General features: G+C 49.2%; 1 long non-coding RNA gene across 1 annotated transcript; it reads right to left on the bottom strand.

Annotated features, from left to right (window-relative positions):
• Window positions 1–8,307: 8,307 nt before the first annotated feature.
• Window positions 8,308–9,785, bottom strand: LOC149917653 (uncharacterized). Its single transcript, XR_016467219.1, has 3 exons — window positions 9,714–9,785; window positions 9,440–9,613; window positions 8,308–8,883 (listed from the first exon to the last, which is right to left on the bottom strand). It is a non-coding gene; the product is annotated as an uncharacterized LOC149917653 (long non-coding RNA).
• Window positions 9,786–12,016: the final 2,231 nt, after the last annotated feature.

Below are 12,016 nucleotides of genomic sequence, written 5' to 3' on the forward strand. Positions count from 1 at the left end.
CCCAACCCCATAAGCAAGGCAAAGCTAAAGCCAATTTGGTTGAGATTAATCAACTCTACATGCTGAAATCAGCACAACTCTCAAAATGGCCACAATGGGGCACGAGTCTCAGACTGGCCGGGAAGGAACACAGCCTCCAACGGCCCTTGGGTGTTGCTTACAGGGTTGGGTTAGCCCTGCGGTAGAAACAAACAAAGCAAAGCTAACCCAACCCCGTAAGCAAGGCAAAGCTAAAGCCAATTTGGTTGATGCAAAATGACTGCAAAGCCAATTTGATTGATGCAAAAAGTCTGCAAAGCTAAAGCCAATTTGGTTGACATAAATGATGCACATACTGAAATCAGCGCAACTCTCAAAATGGCCACAAAGGGGCATGAGTCTTAAACTGGCTGGGAAGGAACACAAAATCACATGAGAAGGAAGGATTGGTTGGCATGGAAGTAGAAGGGCCCTAAGGAAGGGTGTGGGTGGGTTGGATTTGCTAGGCTGACGCCAATGGGGTGAACTATAATGAGAACAAGTACTGCATTCCACACATTGCCTGCAATGACCTTGGGCGGTGGTAGGGGCTTGTGGCAGAGTGAAAGGAAGACTATGGGAAGGGAAGAGACCAGGAGATATGAGTAACAGCTCAACTGAACTAAGCTGGCGGTGAGTGTGGGAGGCCTGGAAAGAGCATGGCATCCCAGGGGGGAAGTCATCGACTGGAAGTGTCAAAGGCATCTTTGCCTGCAATACAGAGAGACACACTTTAGAAAGAGGAACGCCAAGACACAAACAGCGCTCACCATAAGACCACCCCCCACAAAATGTGCAAGCAAAAGACCACCCCAACAAATGGCTTAAGATTAACGTTAGGAGTATTTAACAGGAAAGATGTAGGATTATTTTTAGTATTACTAAATACTAAAAGGTTACAGATAAGTTTAGTGCACCATTAGAGGGTAGGTTCAGGGTTAATTTGGACAGCTAGTATAGTTATCTATACAGTCATGGTTACAATTAGCACTACATTTGTTGTTCAGAGCTCATTAAGGTTGGGGTGAAGATATTACAGTTAGGGTTATTAGGATCATGCTCAGAGTGACTGTTAGGGAAAGCCTAGGCAAAGGCAAGAACACTGAAGCAAACACCAAAACAGAGTGCAAAGGTATAGACAGTACCCAAGAGAGGGCAACAAAGGCAAGGCTAAGTCATGGAAAACAACAAAGAAGGCCGCGTCAGAGGCCGGGCCCAAAGAGAAGGCCGCGTCAGAGGCCGGGCCCAAAGAGAAGGCCGCGTCAGAGGCCGGGCCCAAAGAGAAGGCCGCGTCAGAGGCCGGGCCCAAAGAGAAGGCCGCGTCAGAGGCCGGGCCCAAAGAGAAGGCCGCGTCAGAGGCCGGGCCCAAAGAGAAGGCCGCGTCAGAGGCCGGGCCCAAAGAGAAGGCCTCAGGGAATGCCAAACCAGCACAAGACTGAAGAGACCATTACATAGAACGCCAAAACGGAGGGCAGGGCCCAAGAAAACGCTGCCAGGAACGCCAAAACGGAGGGCAAGGCCCAAGAAAACGCTGCCAGGAACGCCAAAACGGAGGGCAGGGCCCAAGAAAACGCTGCCAGGAACACCAAAACGGAGGGCAGGGCCCAAGAAAACGCTGCCAGGAACGCCAAAACGGAGGGCAGGGCCGAAGAAAACGCTGCCAGGAACGCCAAAACGGAGGGCAGGGCCCAAGAAAACGCTGCCAGGAACGCCAAAATGGAGGGCAGGGCCCAAGAAAACGCTGTCAGGAACACCAAAATGGAGGGCAGGGCCCAAGAAAATGCTACCAGGAACGCCAAAACGGAGGGCAGGGCCCAAGAAAACGTTACCACAGACACCAAAACAGAGACCAAAGAGAATGCTGCAGGAAATAATCAGGCAAAGAGGAGAGGCAAGGGGAACGCACAAGGAAGAGAACGGACAGCCTGTAAGGCACGCTGAAATGCAGAAATGAACTCCGGGTACCCTACCTTGTGTCTTACTAAGTAATGGGTAAACATTGCCCTTACCTCTTGGGCAGATTATTACCGTCAGCAAAGTTGGCTTCCAGGACATCACAGGAAATGTAGATTTCTGTTCCTGGCTGTTCTCATGAAGAGCCACAGATTGCTCTGTGCAGTTGTTATGGCACTCAGGAGTGCCACAGCTCCCCGCTGCCACCTGTTGGACACAATACAGTAATTAAGGCACTGCCCCACATATGCGGGGGCTGCACCCTGTGCACACAACTTATTAACAACAACAATTGTTAAACTAACTATGACTTCTTTTCTGCACTACAATTAGGATGAAGGTTACTTTGACAGAAAACAAGGGGTGTTATTTTTAATGCTGCATTTCGGGTTAGAGACATTTTTTACATCAGGCTAAGGGTTAGGGTGACAGACACATCGCAGGTAAATGTAATTATCGTTAGAGCTCTCAGTAAGCTAGGGGTTCAGGTCAAGATTACAATTAACACTGCCTCCCAGCCAATCCCAGAGAGCCAAAGGCAAAGGCGTGCCAAACTGCCAGGACAAGCAAAGGGAAATCCAAGGAAGCAAAGGGAAATCCAAGGTAAAGGCAAAGCAAACAGCTAAGGGAAGGGCAAAAGCAAGGAAAATACCCAACGAAAAGCTATGGTGAGGGCAATGAGAGTGCAGCAGGGAAGGCCAACAGCAAAGGCCAAGAAAACACAGCAAGAAACACCAAAACAGAAGGCCAAGAGAACATGGCAAGAAATGCCTAGGCAAGAGCTAAGAGAACATGGCAAGAAATGCCAAAACAGGAGGCCAAGAGGACGTGGCAGGGAACGCCAGAACAAGCGGCCAAAGAGAACATGGCAAAGAAATCCAATACAGAAGGCCAAGAGAAGGTGGCTGGGTAGGCCAAAACAGGAGGCCAAGGAGAATGCCACAGGGAAGGGAACGCCAAACAGGACGCCGAGGAGGACATCACAGGGAACGCCCGGGCAAGGGCTATGAGATGGCAGGAAGTGCCGAGGACAACGGCCAAGAGAACATGGCAAGAAATACCAAAACAGAAGGCTAAGAGAACACAGCAGTAAATGCCTAGGCAAGAGCTAAGAGAACATGGCAGGAAGTGCCAAAACAGGAAGCCAAGAGGATGTGGCAGGGAACTCCAGAACAAGCGGCCAGAGAGAACATGGCAAAGAAAGCCCATGCAGAAGGCCAAGAGAAGGTGGCTGGGTAGGCCAAAACAGGAGGCCAAGGAGAATGCCACAGGGAACGCCCAGGCAATGGTTATGAGATGGCAGGAAATGCTGAGGACAACGGCCAAGAGAACAAGGCAAGAAATGCCAAAACACGAGGCCAAGAGAACATGGCAAGAAACACCAAAACCAAATGCTGAAGAGAATGCAGCAAAGAAAGCTAAGTACAATGGCCAAGACAATGGGGCACAGAACACCAAAACAGGACAGCAAGAAAATGCAGTAGATAATGTCTAGGGTAAAGAGAAGGAGAACACTGCAGTGAAAGGCCAGAGACAAATAGAATGTGGGAAGAAAAGGACAGGCAGCCTTTGGGGTACCCTAAAATGCAATAAAGAGCTCCGGGAGTGCTACGTTGTACCACGCTACATAATGGGTAAACATTGGTGTGCATACGCTGCCCTTACCTGCTGGGCAGACAATTACCAGTCAGCAAAGTTGGCTTCCAGGGCATCCCAGGAAAAGCAGATTTCTGTTCCAAGCTGTTCTTATGAGGAGCCACAGATCTCTCCGTGCAGTTTTTATGGTGCCCGGGAACACCGCACCTCTCCGCTGCCACCTGTTGGACACAATACAGTAATGAAGGCACTATCCCACATATGCAAGGGCTGCACCCTGTGCACACTGCTCTAATGATGTCACAAAGGAGCATTAGGGATAAAATTAATGCTATTTGTTGGTTTGAAGTCACAGTTAGTTTATTAGTTTAACAATTGCTTTCTGCACTACGATTGGGATGAAGGTTAATTTGACAGAAAACAAGGGGTGTTATTTTTATTGCTGCATTTCGGGTTAGAGACATTTTTTTTTACATCAGGCTAAGGGTTAGGTTTACAGATGCATTGCAGGTTAATGTAATTATCATTAGAGTTCCCATTAAGCTACGGGTTCAGGTCAAGATCAAAATTAACGCTGCCTCCCAGCCAATCCCAGAGAGCCAAAGGCAAAGGCGTGCCAAACTCCCAGGACAAGCAAAGGGAAATCTGAGGTAAAGGCAAAGCAAACAGCTAAGGCTAAGGGAAGGGCAAAAGCAAGGAGAATGCCCAATGAAAGGCTATGGTGAGGGCAAGGGCAAGGAGAGCACAGCAGGGAAGGCCAACGGCAAAGGCCAACAGAACACAGCAAGAAATGCCTAGGTGAGGGCTAAGAGCACACGGCAGGACGTGCCAAAACAGGAGGCCGAGAGGACGTGGCAGGGAACGCCAGAACAAGCAGCCAAAGAGAACATGGCAAAGGAAGCCAATGCAGAAGGCCAAGAGAAGGTGGCTAGGTAGGCCAAAACAGGAGGCCAAGGAGAATGCCACAGGGAACGCCAAAACAGAAGGCAAAGGTATAGACAGCACCCAAGGGAAGGCAACATCAAAGACAAGGCAAAGTCATGGAGAACAACAAAGGGAAGGCCTCGCCAGAGGCCGGGCCTCAAGGGACAGCCTCGGGAATGCCAAAATGAAGGACAAGATCAAAGAGAATGCCGCAAGGAACACCAAAACAGCACAAGACTGATGAGACCATTGCACAGAACACCAAAACAGAGGGCAAAAACCAAGATAATGCCACAGGCAATGCCAAAACGGAGGGCAGGGCCCAATAGAACAATGCAGGGAACGCCAAAACGGAGGGCAAGGCTCAAGAGAACAATGCAGGGAACGCCAAAACAGAGGGCAAGGCCCAAGAAAACGCTGCCAGGAACGCCAAAACGGAGGGCAGGGCCCAAGAAAACACCGCCAGGAACGCCAAAACGGAGGGCAGGGCCCAAGAAAACACCGCCAGGAACGCCAAAACGGAGGGCAGGGCCAAAGAAAACACCGCCAGGAACGCCAAAATGGAGGGCAGGGCCAAAGAAAACAATGGAGGAAATGCCAAAACGGAGGGCAAGGCCCAAGAAAACACTGCCAGGAATGCCAAAATGGAGGGCAGGGCCCAAGAAAATGCTACCAGGAACGCCAAAATGGAGGGCAGGGCCCAAGAAAACGCTACCAGGAACGCCAAAATGGAGGGCAGGGCCCAAGAAAACACCGCCAGGAACGCCAAAACACTGGGCAAGGCACAAGAAAACACTGCCAGGAATGCCAAAACACTGGACAAGGCACAAGAGAATGCCACCACAGACATCAGAACAGAGACCAAAGAGAATGCTGCAGGAAATAACTAGGCACAGAGGAGAGGCAAGGGGAACGCACAAGGAAGAGAACGGACAGCCTGTAAGGCACGCTGAAATGCAGAAATGAACTCCGGGTACCCTACCTTGTGTCTTACTAAGTAACGGGTAAACATTGCCCTTACCTCTTGGGCAGATTATTACCGTCAGCAAAGTTGGCTTCTGGGGCATCGCAGGAAATGCAGATTTCTGTTCCTGGCTGTTCTCATGAAGAGCCACAGATCACTCTGTGCAGTTTTTACGGCGCTCAGGAGCGCCACAGCTCTCCGCTGCCACCTGTTGGACACAATACAGTAATGAAGGCACTATCCCACATATGCGGGAGCTGCACCCTGTGCACACTGCTCTAATGATGCCACAAAGGAGCATTAGGGATAAAATTAATGCTATTTGTTGGCTTGAATTGTTAAACTAACTACAACTTCTTTTCTGCACTACGATTGGGATGAAGGTTAATTTGACAGAAAACAAGGGGTGTTATTTTTATTGCTGCATTTCGGGTTAGAGACATTTTTTTTTACATCAGGCTAAGGGTTAGGTTTACAGATGCATTGCAGGTTAATGTAATTATCATTAGAGTTCCCATTAAGCTACGGGTTCAGGTCAAGATCAAAATTAACGCTGCCTCCCAGCCAATCCCAGAGAGCCAAAGGCAAAGGCGTGCCAAACTCCCAGGACAAGCAAAGGGAAATCTGAGGTAAAGGCAAAGCAAACAGCTAAGGCTAAGGGAAGGGCAAAAGCAAGGAAAATACCCAGTGAAAAGCTATGGTGAGGGCAAGGAGAGCACAGCAGGGAAGGCCAACGGCAAAGGCCGAGAAAACACAGCAAGAAACACCAAAACAGAAGGCCAAGAGAACATGGCAAGAAATGCCTAGGCAAGAGCTAAGAGAACATGGCAAGAAATGCCAAAACAGGAGGCCAAGAGGACGTGGCAGGGAACGCCAGAACAAGCGGCCAAAGAGAACATGGCAAAGAAATCCAATACAGAAGGCCAAGAGAAGGTGGCTGGGTAGGCCAAAACAGGAGGCCAAGGAGAATGCCACAGGGAAGGGAACGCCAAACAGGACGCCGAGGAGGACATCACAGGGAACGCCCGGGCAAGGGCTATGAGATGGCAGGAAGTGCCGAGGACAACGGCCAAGAGAACATGGCAAGAAATACCAAAACAGAAGGCTAAGAGAACACAGCAGTAAATGCCTAGGCAAGAGCTAAGAGAACATGGCAGGAAGTGCCAAAACAGGAAGCCAAGAGGATGTGGCAGGGAACTCCAGAACAAGCGGCCAGAGAGAACATGGCAAAGAAAGCCCATGCAGAAGGCCAAGAGAAGGTGGCTGGGTAGGCCAAAACAGGAGGCCAAGGAGAATGCCACAGGGAACGCCAAAACAGGACACCGAGGAGGATGTCACAGGGAACACCCAGGCAATGGCTATGAGATGGCAGGAAATGCTGAGGACAATGGCCAAGAGAACATGGCAAGAAACACCAAAACCAAACGCTGAAGAGAATGCAGCAAAGAAAGCTAAGTACAATGGCCAAGACAATGGGGCACAGAACACCAAAACAGGACAGCAAGAAAATGCAGTAGATAATGTCTAGGGTAAAGAGAAGGAGAACACTGCAGTGAAAGGCCAGAGACAAATAGAATGTGGGAAGAAAAGGACAGGCAGCCTTTGGGGTACCCTAAAATGCAATAAAGAGCTCCGGGAGTGCTACGTTGTACCACGCTACATAATGGGTAAACATTGGTGTGCATACGCTGCCCTTACCTGCTGGGCAGACAATTACCAGTCAGCAAAGTGGGATTCTGGGGCATTCCAGGAAATCCAGCTTTCCGTTTCTAGCTGTTCTCATGAAGATTCACACATCTCTCCATGCAGACGTTACAGCACCTGGGAGAACCACAGCTCCCAGTAATGCTGCACAGTAACGAAAGCACTACCCTGCATACATTGGGGGGCTGCACTCTGTGCATGATGCTGCTCACCAGCAGCACAGTAGCTGAGAACAACACACAAGAAAAGGCTCAAATACCCAACAACACTTTTGCTTCCATCTCCTCTGATAACTGCTCATTATATACAGCCCTCACCTTTGGCTGTGCAGGTGGGGATTGAGAAAGCAATGCCACCCCCACCAACAACCTCCCTGCCCCACACTGAGAGTCAAGATAGGGTTTGGGATCACCTGAGGAACCTGAACATCCAGGAGTCTATGGGTCCCAATGAAATGCATCCCAGAGTCACGACGGTATTCGCTGATGCAGTCAACAAGCCATTCTCAATGGTATTTGAGAAGTTGTGGCAGTCAGGTGAAATCCCTGGTGAGTAGAAAAAAGGCAACAGCACACCTGTTATTATGGATAAAAAGGATGACCCTGGGAACTATCAACATGTCAGTCTCACCTCTGTGCTGTGAATGATCGCAGAGCAGATCCTCCTGGAAGTGACTCCAAGGCACATGTTCCAGTGCATCACCACCCTGAGTGAAAAACTTCCTCCTAATATCCAACCTAAACCTCTCCTGTCTTAGTTTAAAACTACTCCCCCTTGTCCTATCCTGATCCACCCTCATAAACAGCTGTTTCCCCTCCTGTTTATCCACTCCCTCAAGTACTGGAAGGCCACAATGAGGTCTCTCCAGAGCCTTCTCTTCTCCAGTCTAAACAAGCCCATTTCCCTCAACCTTTCCTCATAGGAGAGGTGCTCCAGGCCTCTGATCATCTTAGTGCCCTCCTCTGGACCCACTCTGAGAGTTCCAAGTCCTTCCTGTGCTGGGGGCTCCAGGCCTGGATGCAGTTAAGCAGATGGTGCCTCACGAGAGCCGAGTAGAGGGGGAAAAAAAAAAAAAAAAAAAAAAAAAAAAAAAAAAATCACCTCCCTCTCTCTGCTGGCTGTTCTTCTTTTAATGCAGCCCAGGATATAGTTGTCTTTCCAGGATGCAAGTGCACACTGCTAGCTCATGTCCAGCTTCTTATACACTGGGATCCACACATCCTTCTCTGCAGGGCTGCTCTCAAGGGGTTCTTTGCCGAGTTTGTATAAACAGCTGGGATTGCCTCTTCATCACTGACACTGACAGTGGGGGTCAAGTGCACCCTAATGACACCGAGCTGTGGGGTGCAGTGACACACCAGAGGGATGGGACACCATCCAGAGAGACCTCAACAGGCTGAGTAGTGGGCACTCAGCAATGTACCTTCCCAGCCCAGAAAGCCAACTGTATGCTGGGTTCCACCCAAAGATGCGTGGTCAGTAGGCAAAGGGAGATGATCCTGCCCCTCTGCCCTACGCTGGTGAGGCCTCACCTGGAGTGCTGTGTCTGGATTTGGATGGCTGCAGTGTAGGACACAGACATAGAGCTGTTGGAGTACATACAGAGAATGGCCACAAATATGAACCGAGGGATGGAATGCCTTTCCTATGAAGAGAGAAAATTGGGGCTGTTCAGCCTGGAGAAGTGAAGGCTCTGAGGTGACCTGGTAACAGCCTTTCAATACCTAAAGGGAAGAATGAGAAAAAATTTAGGTTAGATATAAAGAAAATCTTGTGAGGGTGGTGACACAGTTGAACAGGTTACTCAGACACACGATGGATGCCTTGTCCCTTCCAAGGTGAGGCTGGGCCAGGTTCTGGGCAACCTGATCTAGCTGTATCACAGAGCCTCTCTGGACAAGTCCCAGTATTCAGCAGACCAGGGACCTCACTTCATCACACTGTTGGGAACCAGAGCTGTAGAGCTATTGAATGGGGGACAGGGGATGGAAGGACGAGGGATGGGGATTTGGGTGTCATAGAGATTAGGAAACTAATAGGATCTCCAGACAATTAGGATGGAGATATCTGGGGTGATGCTGAGTACAGTGGTCCAAAAGAGGACAATCCTTGGCCTTCTATAAAGATGAAGTCAGATCTGCTGTTCAAACAGAAAGGACTGTAGGATCCCAAGGTGGTCAGTCACAATGTGCTCTGAGAACAATGCCTGGGGATCCATTACCATTGACAAATTTGTAAGGGAGATATGGGAGAGAACCAGACAAAATAGGAACAGAATACCTGTTATCACTATGCTCGAGTGGTGCAGACCATATTATGCTCAGTGAGGATGAAGCAGATGGCCACTACGTTCTGGGAGTGTTCTTCAGGTCCTGGCCAAAGCACCTCACTCTATCATCAGCCGTGTAGTGCAGCAGGCTGGGAGAATAGACCCCATGGAGAAAGGTGAGCCGCCTGCAACCCATTTGATCCCTAAGTGAGCTTCCCACAGCCACTAGAAACCTGCCTGCATACAAGCTAGTGCACAAACATGGGGCTTGGAATGCTCTGTTACCTGCTCAGTAGATCTCAGAGTGCTTACACCCCTGATGAGACAAACTCCAGCAATCCCTAAACCCCATCAAGCTAAAAAAAAAAAAAAGAGATCAGCTGATTTATTACATGTAAGGGTGCACAGAATGCCTTTAAACAACTTTGTATGCTTGGAAACAGTGCATAACACTCTTAACTACAGTCATGAAATGGGATGATAGAGGTGCACACAAACCATGTTTGGAGCCCCAGGTTTGAGATCATGCTGTAAGAACCATGAAATGGTGAACACAGGTGGAACCAGAAGATAACAAGCTCAGAAATATTTGCTTAAAAGACCTGGAGAATGAAGAACCTCTTTATGGAAAAGGATGTTAGCTCTGGGCATTCCCACAACAGCAATGCTCAGTCAGCTAACCAGCATTATCCTGAGGCTGATTGAAGCATTCCAGAAATGAGGGAGCAATGAAAGAAAGAAACATGTGTCAATCCTTCAATCACCATATCAGAGAAAGGGAGATAACACCTTCATCTCCCTTAGAGAAGAAAAAAGGGCATTGTGATGACAAACATGCAAATACAGCTGCTCTAATCCAGTTTGGGATCCCCCCAAAAAGGTGGAGCTCACAGCCCTGAAATAAAGAAGGAATTACATGCCCCGTTCCAAATACTCACCCCACTCTCCCAGGGAAGATGCCGCCAGGATGCTGCACCTATGGCTGCCAGGCCTTAAATGTAGTCAGGATACCCCCAGAAGGGGATATCACAGCCCTGAAATAAAAAAAAGAATAAGTTACCCCATTCCAAGGATGAACACTCAGCCCACACTGCCAAGGAAGCAGTCTCCAGGTAGAGATGCTGCCCTTGTGGCTTCCACCCCTTAAAATGTGGTCAGGACACTAGAGGAAAAAAAAAAAAAAAAAAAAAAAAGAGAGAGATTACAGCCCTGAAATAAAGAAACCACTTACCCCCTTCTCAAGAACCAACACTTGCCCATGCTCCACAGGAGACAGTCTACAGAGATAAACGCTGTCCTTACAGGTGCCAGCACTTAAATGTGGTCAGGATGCCCCCAAAATGGGAAAAAATCACAGCCCTGAAATAAGAAAGAATCACTCGCCCTTTCTCAAGGACCAGACCTCGCCCCACACTCCCAAAGAGACAGTCGCCAAAGATAGATACCACGTTTAAGGCTGTCAGCCCTTAAGTGGGGGCGAGATCTACCAAAAAAAGGAGAGATTGCAACCCTGAAATAAAGAATCACTCACCCTGTTCTAAGGGTTCACTCCATGCTCTAAAGGAAACATTCACCAGGTACAATAGCTGCTCATCCTGCTGCCAGACCTTAAGTGTGGTCAGGAACCCCCCAGAAAGGGAGATTACAATCCAACAATGAAAAAAGAATCAGTTACCCTATTCCAACAACAATCACCCCACACCACAGAGGAAGCAGTCTCCATGGAGAGATGATGCCCTTATGGTTTCCACCCCTTGAAAGCGGTCAAGATGCCAAAAAAAGGGAAAGATGGTGGCAACATCAGTAACAAGGCACGGCGGCAACATCAGTAACAAGGCACGGCGGCAACATCAGTAACAAGGCACGGCGGCAACATCAGTAACAAGGCACGGCGGCAACATCAGTAACAAGGCACGGCGGCAACATCAGTAACAAGGCACGGCGGCAACATCAGTAACAAGGCACGGCGGCAACATCAGTAACAAGGCACGGCGGCAACATCAGTAACAAGGCACGGCGGCAACATCAGTAACAAGGCACGGCGGCAACATCAGTAACAAGGCACGGCGGCAACATCAGTAACAAGGCACGGCGGCAACATCAGTAACAAGGCACGGCGGCAACATCAGTAACAAGGCACGGCGGCAACATCAGTAACAAGGCACGGCGGCAACATCCAGTAACACATGAATCACTCACCACTTTCCAAAGGTCTGCACTCACTCCCAAGGAGACAACCCCCAGGTAGAGATGCTGCCCTTACTGTTCCCAGCCCTTAAATGTGGTCAGGGAGGGGGTGGAGCCAAGGTCAGCCCTATCCGGTCCCATAGGTGAATTGCTTCCACCTGTGCTCACAGGGCTGGCTACACCCTTCACCAGGTGCTCAATCACTGCTTCAGGCTGTGACCTAACTGTTCCCATAAGGCCTGAAGCAAAAAAAAAAAAGACTAGTAACAAGCTGGCGATTGGATCTGCCTGTCTGGCAAGGGGAGTTTTATCAGTGGATGAGCAACAATGGCACGCATATTTTGATTCAAGTCTGTCCTCAAAGGCAATTGGTAAAACTGCCTGACTTTCTAAAATTGGTG

This window comes from Phasianus colchicus, chromosome 5 (genome assembly GCF_987193195.1).
Source record: "Phasianus colchicus chromosome 5, bPhaCol1.hap1.1, whole genome shotgun sequence".
Taxonomy (NCBI): Eukaryota; Metazoa; Chordata; class Aves; order Galliformes; family Phasianidae; genus Phasianus; species Phasianus colchicus.